This window comes from Rattus norvegicus, chromosome 6 (genome assembly GCF_036323735.1).
Source record: "Rattus norvegicus strain BN/NHsdMcwi chromosome 6, GRCr8, whole genome shotgun sequence".
NCBI lineage: Eukaryota > Metazoa > Chordata > Mammalia > Rodentia > Muridae > Rattus > Rattus norvegicus.
Window position 1 is genome coordinate 43,957,076 of NC_086024.1, and position 20,777 is coordinate 43,977,852.

At 38.3% G+C, this 20,777-nt stretch overlaps 1 long non-coding RNA gene across 1 annotated transcript in view; it reads right to left on the reverse strand.

The window, feature by feature from the left end:
- The window catches only part of LOC102556604 (uncharacterized), a 107,291-nt gene that overhangs the window by 56,224 nt on the left and 30,290 nt on the right, over positions 1-20,777 (reverse strand). Inside the window, exon 2 of the long non-coding RNA XR_010052532.1 lies at positions 1,285-19,976. This is a non-coding gene — a long non-coding RNA (uncharacterized LOC102556604). The remainder of the gene's footprint in view (positions 1-1,284; positions 19,977-20,777) is intronic.

Below are 20,777 nucleotides of genomic sequence, written 5' to 3' on the forward strand. Positions count from 1 at the left end.
TCGATATGTAACCCAGAATTCAGCCCTTTACAGACCTTACCCTGCTGAAACTCTCAGCTTGAGCACAGAGCTTTTAGAGTGGGTGAAAAGTAAAACTTTCTTCAGCTTATGCATTCACCCAATCCATAGTACTCTATTTTAGGGGCCTGAGGAAATTGAGCTGTGTATTAACTACAGTCAACTATCCAAACCCATCAAAGCACATTATTTATGAGTCATCCAAAGAGGGAATCCCTGTGGGTCAGGAACTGAGCATCCTGTAACATCTGTGATGAGATGAACATAACTGTTCTTTCTTTCCCAGAAAGGAAGCAGCTATCATCTTGTAATTTTGTTTTATTTCCGTCCTTCCTTCCTTCTTTCCTTCCTTCCTTCCTTCCTTCCTTCCTTCGTTCCTTCCTTCCTCCCTCCCTTCCTTCCTTTCTTCCTTCATTTCTTTTTGTTTTGCTGTTTAACATATAATCATGCTAGCTTCCACATATAGAAGCAGATGTTAGCAATGCATGAAAAAGTGGACATTCTAAGAGAAATCGAGTGACTCATACATAGGTAATTATGAAGTGTTTGTTGTGTACAATAAATGAAATAATGGTAGACCCCTGAAGACAATAAACAATAATATAATTTGTCCAAATAACAGAACACAATTTGTTACTCTCAGAGAATATTTTTTAAATATTCATTTTACACCCTACTTATGGTCCTCCTCCCAGTCGCCCCTTCCCAAAATCCTTCCTCCATCCCCATCCCTTCTTCTCTGAGCAGGTAGAGCCCTCCTGGGCATCCCACCCACCTGCCCTGTCACTTCAAGTCTCTACTAGACACTTCCTTTTCTACTGATCCCAGAGAAGGCAGCCCAGCTAGAAGAACATATCCTACATACAAGCAACAGCTTTTAGGATAGTGGGGCCTCCCACTCCAGTTGTTTGAGACCTGCATGAAAACCAAGCTGCACATAGGCCACATATGTGCAGGGACTCTCAGAGAATCTGACCTAGGTTTTCACATACTTCCCCTCTGAGGAAGAGTCCCGTGTGACCAACAGAATCCTAGTAAATCTGTTCTCTGTGTTATATAAGCATGCTGCTTTGTGGTGTAAGACCAGACAAAAAGAAAAAAGAAAAAAACCACCCTCCCCTATAACTCTAATACATTGAAAAGTAACTACCCCAAATTCCGTGTCCTTTTTAAAAACCGAGAGTGAGATGTTGTTTGTTGCGGATACAGTTAGTTAAGAAAAGATCCTGCTGCATTAAGACAGCCCCTTCATCCAATATGACTTACAGTGAAGGGAGGAACAACACAGGAAGAGAGTGTCACACCATGGCAGCGGTAGAACTCCGAATGATGTGTCTGTGAATCAAAAGCGACTGATGATATACAATGTCTGTCCCACTAGAAGCTGATCCTGCTTGAAGGACCTCACTCTGCAGACAACATTCTAACTCCAGGCTCAGCCTACAGACTTTGAAAGAGAATAAATATCTTGTTTTAAGCTGCTTAGTTCGTGGTTCTAATTCACCATATTCTCTCAAAAGCAAAACAAAACAATTATAATTACCCTATGGATCTGAAATATCCCATCACATCAACGTTAGCACAGAATAGAAACAGATTAGTGCAAGGATGCAAGGAGCATGTAAAGTTCTTATTTTGGTATTACTAAGAAAGTAGCACTACTGTATGATTTCAAATAATGTGACATATTTGAAAAGGCAGACTCTGAGAATACCATATCCTATGCCCCAGCGCTTAAAAGCTAGGCAGATTTTGCTAAACCATCAATAGACATAGAACTCTGCTACTTAGAGGCTTCTATATAAAGCTACCAACTGTGAGTAGACATAGAGATAAGGTAGTTAGAGGATGCTATGTAAAGCTACTTGAATTTAATTTCCATATCCAGTCACATGCAGAAATTGTAACTAATAGATTGATGATATATGAGTTATACACACACCTGCCATGTGTGCATGAATAACTGAATTTATGTGGAACTCAGAGCTATATGCGGTGTCTGCCTCAGGTGTGGTAAGAGACTAGGAGTGAAGATGGGCTCCTGGCTACCTGGCTATAGCATATTCTTTAGAATCACGGAGTATGAAGAACTGAGTGAAATTTTCATTTTATATATATATATATATATATATGTGTGTGTGTGTGTGTGTGTGTGTGTGTGTGTGTGTGTGTGTGTGTGTATCACTCTGAAAGCTCCCTCTTCCTTGTCTTCTTTATTTTATGTATGTTCCTTGAAGACAAACAAGGAACACCAGAAGAGGGCATCAGATCCCGTGAGCCACCATGTGGTTGCTGGGAATTGAACTCAGGACCTCTGGAAGAGCAGTCGGTGCTCTTAACCACTGAGCCCTCTCTCCAGCCTTTCCTTGTCTTCTTTGACTCACCAAAGAATCTCTCTTCATTCTCCTTGTAGCCTTTATCTGATGTTCACATAGATGAGCATTTAATTAAGGACTTTAGCAATATAATTCTATTCTTCTTGACTCTAGTGTTTCCAGCAGCAGCATGGCAAAAATGATTTTTGTTACCTAAACAGTGCCTTACTTAAGTTCAAGAAAAAACCTGGCCATTTTTGGTATATCAATTCACCCATCGTTTCAAAATATCTTCATTAATCTGTTGGTTTAAACCTATTGAGTTTGGTACGGAAGGTCTGTTTCTCTCAATTTCTCTATTAGTGATTGAACATCTACTTTTTAGCTCTCACGTCTTTTATATTTCTTCATTTATTTTTGGTAAACTGTTCTTTCATTTGCTCTTCTTTGGTTTCAGATAAAATACTTTTAAGCTCAGATTTCAATAATAAAATAATTCTCAAGAAAGAATTTTGGACTCCCTAGAGAAGTTAATTTTTTTCATTTTATAATTGTAATTACAATCCTGCTCACTGGGATAATGTTCCAATACCTTCTGACAATATTTTGCATAAATACATTTGTCGTTGTTAATGTACTATAGATTCCTAGGAAGCAAAAGGCTATTAATCTTGTACAATGGAGTGTGCTGTCAACTGGAAGAATTGGTTTCTGATACATTTAGATTGCAGTTAATAGTTCATTGATATTTGGTTGAATAATAAACTGAAATTATTTTAAAATTATGAAGTACTTGGTAAATTGTAAGAAAAAAGTAGAAGTCTCAGTTCCTATAACATTTATCTCTGTCTTTCCTTAAATATTATTATGTCATATATATGTTTATGAAATCTATATCTATTAACAGAATAACAACCATCTTTTTGAGAAAGACTACAATAACATGCTAAACTGGGCAGTTAGGATGGGATTCTAATCAAGAAGTTTTAAGGGCTAATACCCCTCTACATTGCTAAATGAAACTGATTCATACTCAGTTTCTCCAAAGCACATGGTCTTCACCCTTGGTGAGCGAGTGTCAGGATCGTCAGATATCCACAAAACAAACACACATGCACTCTTCATGTAGAGCATGCACACTTTCCACGGGGCAGAGACTGCCTAGTTCTTACATGTGTCAGTAAAGTCCCTGAACTGAGGTTTAACCATTGAATGCTTGCTTTCTCTAAATCCTCAACTAAGTTTCAACTAAGAAATTGCCAAGATCAGATTGTCCCATGGGCATATATGTGAGGGATTTTCCTGATGATTATTTTAAGAAGGAAGACCATCCTACTGTGAGGGGCACCATTCTCCATGCAGGTGGTTCTGGGCTATATAAGAAAGCTGGCTAAGTATCAGTCATTAACAAAATAGCATGCAACATTCCTCCATAATTTCTGCTTCCACTATCCTGCTAGAGTGCCTGCCAGACTTCCCCTGATGATGGACTGTAAAATGTAAGCCAAAAATTTATTTCATTCCCCCAAGTTGCTTTTGGTCATGGTATTTGTCACAGCAACAGAATGAAACTAGGACAGACAACAATGTCATGTATTTAAGGAAAATTCATTAAGCAGATCATATCCTCTGTTGCAGATCTGGACATGCATGTGCATATGTCTATGAATGTGGGTATATGTATTTGCATGTATATGGCATATGTATTTGGCATATATGCATCCTTGTTCTGATGTCTTTGCTTGATTACATGCAGATGCTAGAGGTTAACTCCAGGTTTCTTCTTTATCATTCTGTGATATTTCTTTGAGGTAGGGTCTTTCCTTGAAACTGAACTGCATTTTGAAGATAAGTTGGCAGACAAAATAAAAACCCGGTGATCCTCCCACCTCTACCCTTCACTACAGGAATTAGACATGTGCATGTTCATGTCCGGTATTTTACATGAGTACTGGGATCCAAATTCAGGTCCCCATACTTAATCAGAAAGTACTCTTACCCACTCAATGTCTCCAGACTTATGAATCTTTCCAGTAAAAAGAAAATACCAACAGATGACTCTGATATGGCTTTCAGGGCTCTGAATTTCCTCATTTTCACACAATTCCCTATTTACAACCATATTTTCTTCTGTTGAAGATTTGTGCACTTGCTTTGTTAAATAAAAAAAGGAGGCCTTCCACAGCCTCTCATGTGTCTGGTAGTTCTTTTCTTTGAAGACTTAAACTGTTCTTCCTTCTGAGAAAATCTATTCTCATTTGCATGCCCTTTTAGTTAATCATGGCGCTTAATCAAGTTTAAACCATAGTTATTGAAATAAAAAGAAAACAGGAAGAGGAAGAACATTCATTTCAATAACTGTAACTCAAGAGAAGAGAAAATCACACTTTTCCAGCTACTTAGATCATCTTTATCAGACTTGATGCAGGTGGATTTAATTTGAAAAGATAAAAGGCATTGGCTTATAATAGGTCTTTTTGTATTTCACAGAGAACAGAGGTCAGCAGGAAAGCTTATCTCTCATAGACATTTATTCTCAAGTGGAGAGATCTGTACAGCAGAGTCTTCTTGTCTTTATAAAAATACCACTTACCTCTCAATGGTCAGTTAATTTAAGTTTAAAAAAGTATTATTTAATATCAATGAATATAGGAGTGACTTCTTGACAAATTGAAACTTAGTACATTTTAATATGAGTATAACCCACTCTGAAATCTTTTGCTTATAAATTTCCCATTGTTTTTTTCTCTAAATAAATCCACAGTTAAAATCAGTGAGACCAAAATAATAGTTGGAAATTTTTCTCCTTAGATTTTTTATCATCCTTCAAGTTGTTTTGGGAACAAATATATGCCATGTTTTAAAAAATAAAAAAATAAGTGTAATTTTGAATTGTTGGAATAGGAGTGAGTGTATGTTGTTGAATGTGTGGAATACATGTATATGGTGCGTGGTGTGTGTATGTTATATGTATATATGTCTGGTGTATCTTTGATGGTATGTATGTATTTGGTGTGCATGAGGTATATCTGATAGAGATGTATTTGGTATGTCATGTGTGTTGTATGTGCATATGTGAGCACAGTGCATGATTTATGGCATCTGTGTTTTTGATATGTATGTGATGGGTGTTGTATATTTGTCCATGCATGTGCCTGGATAGGGTGTATTTACTCATATGCACCTCCTACGAGACAAGAGTTTTAGTAGTGTTGTTACAAAACTTCCTCTTTGTCTGAGAAATAATGCTTAAAGCCAGTTGTGGTAAACCTCATAAGGAGACATAGTTTACAGTCTAAATTATGACTTTAACCCAGGCCAAATTTTGGCTGGCTAAAATAAAGATCACTTGCTCCTCATGGGCTATGCATTCAGCAGCTTTTTCAGGGGACATTTATAGTGCACAAGACATTAAAAGTTTCTAACAGAAGATTTACTTACTCCCTGGTTCCTCTTTGTGCAGTGGGCACCCTGCGGGATGGAGATCATTATTAACAAGTGGGCCAGTATCTCTCCCTGCATCTTTAAAGCTACAACCAATTGTCCACTCATGGCACAATCACAGTTTTCTCTTTCACATAGATACTAAATAATAAACACTTCCTAAGAACTCTAAATTGCCGGTTCACACTCACTGCCCAGAGCATCCCTTTTTTTAATTTTGTACCAGTGACTTAGATCACATGCTTCTGGGGAAGTCCATTAAATTTAATATTTCTAAAAATACTTAAATATAAGCAATGAATACATTAGCTTGATGCTGGCTATTGGCATGCATAGTGGGTATCATGGATTTAGTTGCATTAATGCTAAGTTTCAAAGCCTCTGGTCTTAGTTACATCAACTTCCTTTTACTCTTGTCTAAAGGAAATCGCATACTCTGGAATTCTAAGATCATTTCTGCACACTGTGGATTCTAAGATCATTTCTATAGTTTTAGAGGCACCACAGGAGACCATTAATGCATCACATCTGGAGAAGAAGTGAACATAAGATAAGCAAGCAATATCTGTGTGTTACTAATGCGTGGGGAGGCAAAGGAATCAAATCTGTTGCTGGCACATGATAAATAATGCTTGAAACAAACCTCTTGTGTGAAGTTACATGAATACACTCCTGACATAGGCTCCCGTGAAAGAGAATTTTACCATGAGTCTGGGTAGTTCTAAGGACATGCCAAGAGCTTCAGGAGGGCTTAGCTTTTGTACAGCTAGTAAGGTTTCTCTAGGGCAAGTTACTGCACACCTCACAGGCCCAATGCTGTCATGTGTGAGATGGAAATGGTAATATTTGCTTCATAAACTTTCTATGAGGATAAACAATGAGACAGCACACAGAGAAGCCACAATGAGTATTCAAAAGTACTGATTATACCATAGTCTAGTTACAAAGGCATTTCTGCACACATGGAAATGACACTACCTAGGATTTCTTTGGCAATTAATACGTACACATACAATTCAAACAATGGTATTTGCAGGATGCAATAGCATTATATGATATGTGTGCACATTGTCTAATGATCAAATTAGGGTAATTAGCTTTTATCCATCCCCAACAGCCCTTCTATGTAGTAGAACCCTTTACCTATTCTTCTTTAGTTATTTTTCAAATATATAATAACTTATTGATGAGTATAGTTACCCTACCATTCTGAAGAAGATGATAACTAATAACTAATTCCCTATCCAACTGTATTTTGGCTCTTGTTCCTCTCCTTAGTAAAGGAATTTATTGAAAATATCTGTTCACACAGTATCTTCATAGTCACAGAAATGGATAGAGACGTTTCATGATGCTCCTCTTGTGTCTTTAGCTATTGTTCTTCCTTTTTTCTTCCTACCTGGTGGGCTTAGAAGTTTTCTTTTGTATTTTTCTTCCATAATTTTGACACACACACACACACACATACACACACACACACACACACACACACACACACACACACACACGCACACGTACAACATGCATAATATCCTCAGTGTCATCTTGTTTTCTCCTTCTTTTCCCAATGAATATTGTTTCCTTCCCAATAATGGATCTCTTTCACTTCCTGGTGATCTTTTGTTTGTTCATGGCCCACTTCATTTAATTAATGTTACATGAACATGGGGGAGGGGATTATATACTTGAGTAATGATAACTATTGGTGACTATACCACTGACAAACGCAACTACCTGCCAGGTCCAACATGGAGGGATGGTGCGGCATGGTTCCCACTCCTGGAGCACAGCTGGCAGGGTGTGGGTCTTCAGGAGTCTTCATGTATGCTGACAGTTGTTGTAGGTATATGGTTTGTTTATATATAATCATGTACATATTTTACTTTATGTTCTTCCTTTGGGGAATGTTCTCCCTGCCAAAATTAATGACTCCATCATAATCAGAAACAGTGGAATTCCAGGAAGTAAGAACATGAATGGTATTCTTCAGCAAAATAGTCATGCTGTGGTCATCATAACAACCTAAGACTGTGGGAAAGAATGCTGAAAACATGAATTCAAGAATGTATAAATCAATGTAAGGATTTCTCAACTATGAAAAAAATAAGCATGCAATATGACCTGAAAGAACAGAGTCAGCGACACTAATGAGCCAGCTTTGTCAGAATGATATTAAGAAAAGAGAAAAGAAGATTGAAGGAGTTGTGATCTCAGGGCAAGATGCCACCCAGCTAAAATTATTGTTTGCATTTGCAGTTGAACAAGGAATAGTTTGGACTTTTAACCTGGAATGACTAGAATCCAGAAATGTAGGGCACACATGTGATTCAGATCTGGAGGCTGGAAGACAAAGACTTTTGATGAAGATCTTGAGGAAAAGTAACCATAAAAAGCTTAGGCTCAGGGATGCAAGTACACACCTTACATCCCAGGAGACAAGGGCAAGCATATGTCTTGGTTCAATGCCAGCCTAAGACAGAGCAAGTTGTAGGTGAAAAAGAGCTTACATCCAGGCGTGGTGGTAAATGCCCTTAATCCAGCATTCAGGAGACAGAACCATGCACATCTCTGAGTACTAAGTCTGTCTACAGAGCAAACTCCAGAACAGCCAAGTTTAAACAATGAAGGAATTGAAAAACAAAAAGCTGGTGTTAATAAAACAATGGGGCCATATTCCAGCTCTAGCAAGCAGCAGAACCCTGCAGATTCAGCCATGGGGCTCTGTTGCTAGAGTTAAGGGATTAAGATGATAAAATGCTAATTTGTGGGATAATCAAAAGGGAACCTGGGGTAAATCATTAAACAGATAAGGAAGTAACTTATGAAAATAAAAGACTGGGCTTTGGTCTGCAAGAGAGAACTAGCTTGACACCAGAAAATGCCAGCAAAAACTGAGCTATCTCAAGCAGAATACAGAGCAATGAGCTTGCATCCATCACTGAATCCAAGTCACTCTGTCCCTCCAGGACACCCTTTACTCAGGATCCCCGACCAAGCTGAGCCTGGTCCTCAGCAACTTCCTTAACTGTCAGTAGATCTCAGGGAGGAATGGGCCCTAATGAGCCCCTCCCCACTCCGTGATGAAATATTGAGAGCTAATTTTTTTGTGGGTATCATGCAGTGGCTACTGTTCTTCTGAGTACATGAGTACAACAGCCACATCATGTCCAGAAAGCAATATTTTACAACAAAACAACTTTGAAACACTGTAAAGTAAATGAGAAAAGACACCATATGTTGGAAAGAGCTTCCAAGTTCTTGGATTGGCAGAATCAATATTGTAAAAATAGCTGTACCTCCAAAAGCAATCCACGCAATCTACAATATCAATGGAATCCCTATAAAGAGTTGATAATGTTCTTCACAGAAATAGAAAATAAGAATCCTAAAAATTACATGGAAAAATAAATACCATGGAGAGTCAAAGAAATTCTATGCAGAAAGAGCACAACTAGCAGAATCACAATCCCTGATCTCAAACTATAGAAGAGAAACCATGGTTATGACCAGAACAAAATACAAACGAAAATCAGGAAAACTTAATAGAAGATACAGAGATAAAGCTACACAGACACTTACATTTTTGACAAAGGTGTCAATACCATGTGCAGTGCCTCATTCTCAAGCAGCAAAAGACAACCCAGGGGCTGACTCCAATGTAATCACACTAGGGTCTCTTTATTACAAGCTTGGGCGTGGGCTCTCCTCCAACCCAACCTTGATACAGCAGGACAGGAAAGCAGAGCAACAGACAAGGTTTTATAGGAAATGGGAGCAAGTGAGGGAGGGTGTAGCTTGGCATGTATCTAACAGAATCACTGTTGTAGGCCCACAGGAGGATATTCTGAAGCAAGACAGTGAACAATCACAAGGTCTGAAAGTACTTCTCAAACAATCATTCCAGTCTTTGATTAACTGTTGTTAGGAAGTAGCTAGGGAGTAACTCTGGGGTATGGGCCAAGGAAGTGGGTCCTTCCTGGTACTTGGGTGCAGCTTTCATTAAGCTGGTCAAGTTCTTAGGCTTTTTTGTTTTGTTTTGTTTTTGTTTTTAGATGGAGGCCAGTCCTCAGATAGAGTAGGTTTGGCAACTCACATGCACTGAATAGAATGATAGCTTTTTCAACAAACGTACTTGTGATACTGGACATTTACCTGCAAAGAATCAAATTAGATCTATATCTCCCACCCTCTACAAAAATCAATTGAAACTGGATCAGAAACCTTCATTTAAAGCTGGAGACATTGGATTTTTATATATTGAACCAACTTTGTATCTCTGGGAAGAAGCCTACTTGATCGTGGCGAATGATGGTTCTGATGTGTTCTTGGATTCGGTTTGCAAGAATTTTATTTGTATTTTTGCATTGATATTCATTAGCAAAATTAGTCTAAAGTTCTTTTTTTGTTGTGTCCTTGTGTGGTTTAGGTATCAGAATAATTGTGGCTTCATAGAATGAATTAGGTAGTGCTCCTTCTGTTTCTATTTTATGGAATAGTTTGAGAAATATTGGTATTAGGTCTTCTTTGAAAGTCTGGTAGAATTCTGCACTATAGCCATTTGGCCCTGTGCTTTTCTTGGTTGGAAAGTTTTTATTGATTTCTTCTATTTCCTTAGGTGATATGAGCCTGTTTTGTTTATCTGCTCTTGATTTAACTTTGGTATGTGGTATCTGTCTAGAAAATGACCCATTTCACCTAGATTTTCCAGTTTTCTTCATTATAGGTTTTTAATTCACTATAAACAAACTCAAAGAAGAAAATCACTTCATCATCTCTATAGATGGAGAAAAAGCATTTGACAAAATACAACATCCCTTCGTGTTAAAAGTATTATGAAGAGATCAGGAATTCAAGGCCCATACCTTTAAAAAAAAGGCAATTTATTGCAAATCAACAGCCAATATCAAATTAAATGGAGAGATACTTGAAACAATCCCACTAAAATCAGGGACAAAACAAGGATGCCCACTCTCCTATTATCTATTCAATGTAACACTCAAAGTTCTAGCTAGAGCAATAAGACAACAAAAAGAGAACAAGGGGAAACAAATTGGAAAAGAAGAAATAAAGGTATTACTATTTGCAGATGATATGATAACATACATAATGATCCCAAAATTTCTACCAGAGAACTACTTCAACTGATAAACAATTTCAGCAAAGTGGCTGGATGTAAAATTAACTCAAATAAATCAGTAGCCTTCCTTTATAAAAACGATAAACAGGCTGAGAACGAAATTAGGGAAACAACTCCCTTCACAATAGCCACAAATAACATAAAATATCTAACCAAACAACTGAAAGATCTGTATGACAATAAGTTCAAGTCTCTCAAGAAAGAAATCGAAGATCTCAGAAAATGAAGAGATCTCTCATGCTCACAGATTGACAGAATTAGCATAGTAAAAATGGCCATCCTAACAAAGGCAATCTACAGATTCAATGCAATCCCCCATCAAAATCCCAGCACAGTTCTTCAAAAACATGGAAAGAGCAAGCAATTCTCAAATGCATCCAGAAAAACAAAAACAAACAAACAGAAAAACAAAATAGTGAAAACAATTCTTAACAATAAAAGAACAGCTGGGGGAATGACCATCCCTGACATCAAGCTATACTACAGAACAATAGTGATTAAAAACTCCATGATATGGTTACAGAGACAGACAGGTTGATCAATCAAATAGAGTTGAAGACACAGAAATAAAACCACACACACGTATGGACATTTGATCTTTGATAAAGAAGCCAAAAAATATGCAATGGAAAAAACAAAGCATCTTCAATAAATGGTGCTAGTCTAATTGGATGTCTGTATGTAGGAAAATAAAATAGACCCATATTTGTCATCTTGTACAAAGCTCAAGTTGAAGTGGGTCAAGAACCTCAACTTACAAAAGAAGAGAAAGTGGAAAAGAGCCTTGATCTAATTTGTACAAGGGCAAATTTCCTAAACAGAACACCACCAGCTCATGCTCTAAGATCAAGAATTGATAAATGGGACCTCATGAAACTAGAAAACTTCTGCAAGGTAAAGGACATAGTCAATAGGACAAATTGGCAACCTACCTGATTGCCAAAAAAAATCTTCACTCACTCCACATTTAATAGAGGGCTAATATCCAAAATATATGAAGAATTCAAAAGCTAACCATCAAAATAGCAGACAACCCAATTTAAAAAACGGGGTATAGAACTAAACAGAGAATTCGCAACAGAGGAATCTCAAATGGCTTGGAAGCACCTCAAAGAAATTCTCAAAGTTCTTAGTGATCGGGGAAATGAAAATCAAAGCAACCCTGAGATTCCAACTTTTACCAATGAATGGCTAAGATCAAAACCTCAGGTGACAGCACATGCTGGCAAGGATGTGGAAAAGAGGGGCACTATTCCATTGCCAGTGTGATTGCAAGCTGGTACAACCACTCTGGAAATCAATCCGGAGGTTCCTCAGAAAATTGGAAATAGGCCTACCTGAAGATCCAGCTATACAACACTTGAGAATATACCCAAAAGATGTCCCACCAGGCCACAGGAGCACATGTTCCACTATGTTCATAGCAGGCTTGTTTATGATAACCAGAAGCTGGAAACAACCCAGATGTCCCACAACAGAAGAATGGATACAGAAAATGTGGTTTATTTACACAATAGAATACTACTCGACTATTAAGAACGAGGACAATCTGAATTTTGCAGACAAATGGGTGGAACTAGAAAATATTATCCCGAGTGAGGAAACATCCAAAGGACATGCATGGTATGTACTCACAAATAGGTGGATATTAGCCAAAAAAAAATACAGAATACCCAAGATACAGTCCACAGAACTCAAAAAGTTAACAAACAGAAGGGCTCAATGAGTACTTCTCAATCTCACTTGGGAGGGAGAAGAAAGCAATCACAGGAGGGGGCAAGGAAGGAGGATGCTGGGTGGGACATGAGACAGGGATGAGAAGAGGGAAACATGATCAGGTATTGGGTGATGAAAAAAGACTGAAGCCTCGAGGGTCAATAGAAAGACTATAGACAGGCAATCTCAGTATGTAAGAGGTTCAGGGGATCCTTCCATTATATACCAGAGACATGAAAGGTGACAGCCTCTCAGATCTCAAATGGAGGGACCTTAAATGAAATGCTCTACAGTGGAGAGTGGTCACTTGTAAAGCCCACTTCCAGAAGAAAGGCAAGGCATCAAGTAAGAGAGGGGGTTGACATCCCACAGGCAAAAATTCTGACTCCTAATTGTTCCTGTCTGAAAGAACTGCAGGGGCAACAATGGAGAAAAGCCTGAGGCAAAGGAGGTCTAGGAACAGACCCAAAGTGAGATCCAGCTCCAGGTGAGGCTCCAAGGCCCTACATTATTGCCAAGGCGGAGGAGTACTCACAAAAAGGGATTTTTCATGACTGTCCTCTGAAAGACCCAACAAGCAGCTGAAAGATTCAGATGCAGATATTTACATCCAACCAATGAACAGAAGCTGCTGGCCCTTGTGGTTGAATTGGGGAAAAACTGGAAGAAGTCAAGGAGGAGGACAACCCTGTAGGAGGACCAGCAGTCTCAATTAACCTGGACGCCCAATATCTCTCAGACATTGGACTACTAACCAGGCAACATACACCTGCTGATATGAAGCCCCCAACACACATACATCAGAGGACTGCTGGGTCTGGGTTCAGTCAGAGAAGATGCACCTAACCCTCAAGAGACTGAAGGCCCCAGAGATTGGAGAGGTCTGGTGGGGTGGGGGTCAGGAGTGGGGTCATCCTCATGGAGAAAGGGGGTGAGCAGAAGAAGGTATCGCATGTGGAACAGTCAGAGGGAGGACTGGGAGGGGGATAAAATCTGAATTATAAACAAAAAAGATTAAATACTATTTTTAAAAAGCTGGAAACATTGAAACTACTAAAGGGAAAACACTTCAGGTCATAACTATAGGCAAGAAAGTTTAGGGTTAGAACCACAAATCACAGGTAAACACTGTAAGAAGTGGCACATGAAATTTACCTCAGTCTTTCCAGGTAATGTTTCTAAAATCTTATATTCATATAAAGAGCAGATAAAATCCAAACCTCAAAGTTACCTACTAGTACTCACTGGGAATCCAAGTTCTCTCTGTGCCTAAGATATTGCTAATATGATTCCCAGACATCTGCTAGGTAAGCATGCACTCAATGATTACTAATAAGGATAAGCAATTCACTGTGCAGAGGAGTCTTTTTTTCTGACTTCATACAGAGGCATTAATAATGTCCCCCCAGTGTGCAGAACCAGCCTTGACCATCTGACATTGTTCTCCCATATTTTCTAAACACATGGAGTGAATTCAGGAAGCTTTTGTTTTTGCCTCCATGTTATCCTCTACCCTTTCATTTTGAGAATCCACTTTATGATTCTAGACTTTGCAAGACACTTTTAGATGAAGGTTTACTTTTCATGCAAAGTTCAGACTCTATCGACTGCCATCTACAAAGAAAGCAGTCATTAACAATCCATGAGCTTTCATTCTATACTATTTCTAGTGAAGTGGGAGAGGGAAGGGCAAGAAAAAGGACAAAGCCAACTAGGGTTGGAGAGACAGAGAGAGAGAGAGAGAGAGAGAGACAGAGACAGAGACAGAGACAGAGACAGAGACACAGAGAGAGAGACAGAGAGACAGAGACAGAGAGACAGAGACAGACAGAGAGACAAAGAAGAGACATAAAGAGAAAGAGACAGAGAAATGATAGCAAGAATGAACATGAGGAAGAAAGTGGGATCAGAGGAAGGACAGAGGAGGAAAAACAGGAGGTAAAGAAGGAGAAGAGAGAAAGGAAATTTAAGCCATGTGAAAGAACGTATTCCATTAAAGTTCACAGTTGGGCTCTTATCTGTGAATAGCAAATGCCTAAGATTTTAGAATACCAAATTCCCTTACATTTTGCAAAATCAAAATCTCTCTCCCTCAATGAAAATTCACCTGCACTGAATAAATAGAAAGAGCATAAATCTTGCCATTAAAAGTTTGATTTGTGATTTGAGGACTTAACAACACATCTATCATAAAAGGATTTCACACTGTCATTGTTTAAAACCCTCATATTAAACATGTCATTCCTACTGGCAAGATAAGTAAATTTGAAATTGATTTTGAATTGAGGAAAATTGGGAAGAAATTTAGTGGAATCATTATGTTGTCAAGAATTCTTCATATCTTCAGTAATTCTAAGGCTAATTATTTTGTTCCAAGAGCACTCCAACTGTGTGTCTCTTTTTTTCCAGGGACTTTTCTCCTTTGACAATCTCAGTGTTGTTTCTGAACGATCAACCAGGGGCTGAAAAGGATACTTCATCCTGACATGGTGGACATAACAAAAATCTCTATCAAACTTCATGAAATCTAAATACTTCTGGAAGTCCTACAATCTTCTCAGACCACCATTGTCTATGACTTGGAGGCATGCAGTAAAGTAGCAGATGGAAACATCCTGGCACTGAAATGCACATGCACACAATTCACTAATATCTCTTAGCTCGCAACAAAATCTCTTCTTAAACATTTACCTCCTGTATCCTATTTTCGTCCGCCACTAGTTTTCATAACAATACATTTGAACAGGATCTTCCAAATGTTCCTATCAACCAAGAAACCACACATTTGACTTTGTTTGGGAGAGAGAATCATTGCCCATGTAATCAGTTAAGATGAGGTCTTTTATGAAGCATAAGGGTCATGAATACAAAGACAGACACAACAGATAGACACAACAAAGGCAGATAGAGAGAAGGCTATCTGAAAAGATAAATTGATAATCATTTGCTTCCTTAGGCCATAGGACAGCAATGAGGGTCAGCCATTCCAGCAGCTAGGATAGATTCCTCCAAGACAACACAGGACATAGCTTACTCATACCATAGTTCTGAGTTTCCGATCTCTTGGACTAGAAGAAAATTAACTTCCATTTCAAACCAGCTGTGGCCTTTTATGACAGCAGTTCTGGGAAACTAATGTCCTATTCCCTGTGTAGAGATGCTCCCTTTGATGGGAAGGACTCTGAGAACATGATGGAATCAACTCTAAGCCTCCTGGGAAAGGGAAGATATGAAATAAGTTGAAGAACACTAGAGAAGAGTGTATTTTCTGAATGCCTGTCTGTCAGTATTTCCCTGAGTATATATCTTCCCATGCTCTAGCTGTTTCTTAATCCACTTATTTATTATGCCCTAAACATCAAGAGGCAGTGTAGTGGTGTAACTTATGTCCACTCCGTCACCAATCCTGTGAGTGCCAAGCATGTGGAAACTGTCCATAAAAATCTGTGAAGGAAGAGCAATAGGGGAAAAAGCCAAACTCCTCACAAATTAAGTTGAATTTTCCTGCTTCAAATTCATTTCCCCAAGCTCTGATGATGTCAGAAAAAAAAATGCTTGCAATGCATGACTCTCTTTACAGATTTACTGAAGAGCAACTCAGCCTCTTATTGTAAAATATAATTTACCACTTGTGTTAAGGAGGTCATTAAATTTTATGACACCTATTACGTTCAGCATTAGGGAAAGAAATAATAATAGAGTCTCAGTGCTATTGGGGACTTTAGAATAATCTTTTCCACTTTACTTTTGTATACATTACAAAAACACAAGTCTGAGGAAAAATGACAAAACCTGTATTTGCAACTCCTAGCTTAGTGTCTTGCATGCTGTATCACATTGTATTGCAGGACATCAGACATGATGTCTAAGGGGTTTTAAATGTACAAGATAAACATGAAGTCTATGCTTATCTGTGAATTTGTGTCATTTTACTTTATAACATATGGTTCCTCCAAGTTATCTCTGACTGATCCCAGTCTTTTTATTCAAATGTACTTTTTTTCTTTGAGAATTTCATACATGTATGCCATGTATTGTGATCATACCTATCCCTTCATTCTTTCTTCCAACTTTCCAAGGTTCCTCCCAACACATCTCCAAAATTTAATGTCTTTTTTTTTTTCGTTTTCTTTTGTGTATGTGTGGGTGTTTTGCCTGCATCTGTGTATGCGATGCCCTTGACAGTCAGAAGAAGGTATCTGATTCTTAAAGACTGGAGTTACCGATGGTTGTAAGCTATCAAGTGGCTTCTGGGAACTGGGAACTGAATCTTCGTCATCTAGAAGAACACTCAATGTTCTTAACCACTGAGATAATTCTCTCTGGAGTCCCTTCTGTTCTCTTTATCCTTAAAGTGTAACCTATCGTATCTAATTAGTGATACCCACATCTGATTGTCTTTCTTATGATATTGCTGATCTCACATTGAATAATGTTGAATGTTTTGTGAAATGTAGCACAATTTATTTGGGGTGATCAGAAAATACTTTTTTGGTCTTCAGTTTGTCTAACCACATAGTATTTTTCATATTGCTACATAGACCTCTTCCTCTGGAATTCTTTAAGCTCATGTCTCTCCAATGTCTTCATCCCTGTTGGGGAAAACCCAGGTGCTATCCAATTAATTGTCATGTAAACTGATCTCAACCCTTTTGCTGTTTTTCTAACAGGAAAAAAATAAATGTTAGTTAATTATGGTAGAAACTCATATTTTTAATTTTTAGCCATATTGAAGAGATCACCCCATAATTTACCACCGATTTTTTTTTGCATAGACTATTCGATTTCAACATAAAGATCATCAAACTTAGCCCACTGAAAGAAAAAAAAGACAATTAGATTTGCCCCAAATTCAGTGACAAATTAAAACCTCGTACGCATTAAAATGTCTACAGACTTTTAGAGAACAAAGCTGTTTTAACCAGCCTCCTTTTTAGTATACTCCAATACCTGGCCCATAAATTCCCTCTGTTTACTGATAAACGGTCATAATTTAAGTAACATTGGGATCCATTTTCCAGGCTTTTTATTAGCTTCTCTGAATTGATTAATGTTTCATAAACTCTGCTTGAGGGAGAAAAAAGATAGCAATTGTGGTTTTGGTGAACGCTTTTTAAAAATGTGAATTTCACTTTACACGATGACAACATAGCGCCATCTGTTGGATAAAATGAACTTCCTTCAGTAGAGGCCAAGTTTAAATTATCTCCTCTTGTGGTCTTAGTTTATTAACAGGAATAATAAATGTTGAAACTGATATCCAATTTAAGCACAGAACTGAGCTCTAAAACCAGCAAGAAGTGGTTGGGTGGTAGAGAGGGAATATAAATAAAAGTGTTCAAGCAAAGTTTTGACTGTTCTTAATTCATGCCATTGGTGAATTAAAGAGATGACTCAGTGGGTAGTGTTTGCTATGTAAGTCTGAAGACCGTCATAAAAATCAGGTCCTTAGGACCCTTGTAAAATTCAAAAACATCATCTGTAATCCCAGCATTCCTAAGGTAAAATGGAAGATGGATACAAAATGTCTAGAAGCTCGAAGTCCAGCACACAAGAGACTGTGTGTTGTGTCTCTGTCTCTCTGTCTCTGTCTCTGTCTCTGTCTCTTTCTGTCCCCTCTCAGTCTTTCTCTGTCTCTCTCTCTGTCTCTCTCTCTGTGTCTGTCTCTCTCTGTCTCTCTCTGTCTCTGTCTCTCTCTGTCTCTGTCTCTCTCTCTCGCACACACACACACAGACACACACACACACACAGACACACACACACACAGGCTTTTCTTTTTTACAGAAAATGCAGCACTGCAATGGAGTCAATGTAGATCAGGGCTGGATAATGTTTAATACCACTCTGAGATACTTGAAATCTTAATTCAAATTTTAGAGCTATAGTGTTAATATTGAGAACACTCAATGTATAGTTTTAATCTTAATTGTATCCAGCTCCTTTTTCTTATTTGTATGGATTTTGCATATTTACACTCTGGTTAGAGTATGTAAAGAAAGGATCTTCACTGGAGGGTGCTGCCACAGGGGAGATACTGAACCGTGTATCTTATGCAGGCAAAATCTATGGAGGGATTGATTTACAAACAGCAGTAACTCCACAAGCAATCCTTTTTATAAGTCAAACCTTCTACCAGGGCCTATGATGACTTGGCACAGAATATAGAAGCAGCCAAAAGACAAGATCTCTTAAAGTTAAAGATTTCAAAAGGTCCCACAAACTTCTGGCTTGCAGGTCGTATAAAGTGAGCGATGCCAAGCTTCCTAACAGGCAGATATCTTGGTACCAGATCAGAGCTGTAGGATGCTGGCATATAGGAGTGCGATGTGTTGACAGACTCTCTGAAAGTCCCCCATCACTCGAATTTCATCAAAGAAAATATTCTTTCAGGAGGGATCACTGAGAACAAAACTAAATCTTATTTTAAAAACAATCATAAAACAGCACATTTTTCATTAATTTCACATTACATGCAGGGAATTTTCTATATTCTATCAAGATTTTTATAACTAGTTTTTAATTTCAAAATCACTTTTAATAACTGTCAGTGAATGGATGGTTTATACTGTATCATATTACATATTCTAATACTTTTACACCTGTACACAATGTATCTTAATTAGATCTACTATACTCCCTCCAACTCCCTTCTAGTCCTTGCTCTATCTCAGCATATCTCTCCATCCCAATGTCATATCCTCTGTTTCTGTGAGTATGTATATATGTAAAGAGAGATAGATATAGATATAGATTAGATGTAGAGATAAAAATGGAGAGATAGAAAGATAGAGAGAGATAGAAAGAGATATAGATAGATGGAGATGGAGATTACATATAGAGATGTATGTGTACACACATACACACATATGTGTATTGTATATGATGTATATATAGTCCCACTGAGTAAGCGCCACCCCTATGCACATGGGTATGGAGCCATCCACTGTGGAATGTACATTCTATCCACATGCAGCTGGTCCGGGGAAAAGTGCTTCTCTTTCCCCCAATGCTCATCAGCCATCAACTGCCAATGCTCCCCCAGCAAGTAGAAGATCCTGGGAGCTCCTTCCCACTCTATGCTGGAACTTTAACTGGCTTGATCTCTTCTAGGTGACCACAACTGCTGTGAGTTCATGTGAGCAAGAGTCATGCCATGTCCAGAGGTCAATGTTCACAACACTGTCCCCTACTCTTGGGCTATTGCATTATCCTATCCACCCCGAGCTTTGGGGTTGGGTGTGGTATAGATACCCTCTCTATGGCTGATCACTTGTACTCACTTATTTCCAGCACTCCGGAGGGTCTTTGCATTGACCACTAACCACTGCGGTAAGAAGTCGCTCTACCTAAGAGAAGTACACACCAGTGAGTACAAACATATTTAGTTAGAAGGCAGTTTGACCACATGTCCATATAAAAAGACCACATCGATAAATTCTCCCCTGGGGCTAGTATTTTCCCAGCCTTCTGGTCTGGCCACATTTTTAGAACCAGGAATGAACATCCTCCTATGCATGTTAAAAATTCCCACTCTTGATTTAGAGTAATTGTAACCAATATTTTGTGTGATCATACAAAACGATTGTAAATGTTGACCTTAAGGAATTACTTGGCTACTTTTCGCATCATATGGAACTGGAACATGTTTTCCTTTGGAAAGGGAAGTATGGAAAGGATCAACATAGGTGGAAATTGTTTCTTCAGCTGAGAGAAGGTGAGTCAGGGTGCAGGAGCTAGTTTCTATGTTGCATGAAAGGCAACGTAGCATGTGCCATGAAAATGCGAGCTCTTTCTGAAATGCATTGTGGCTTCCCCATGTTTAGCATTTAGATGAGTCCAAGGCCAGTATGACAAGTGCTGAGGTGTCTAGACATAAAACCTTTCTGTGTATTTTATTCTTCTTTCACAAGAAAGACAAGTAGTATGTTTGAGACAAATAATATGAGTACACTGAAGCTATGTGCATTATGATGCACAACAATATTATTGCATATGAGAAGTGTTGGATTTTTTTAAAATCTACTTGAGCTGTGCTTTCTTCCTGTGCTCAACTTTGTGTAATAAGTGTAGCTGTCACATCTCTGTCTACGAATTACTGAAATAATACTTTAATAATGATGGCTCTTGTTTTATCACCCTGTACTCAT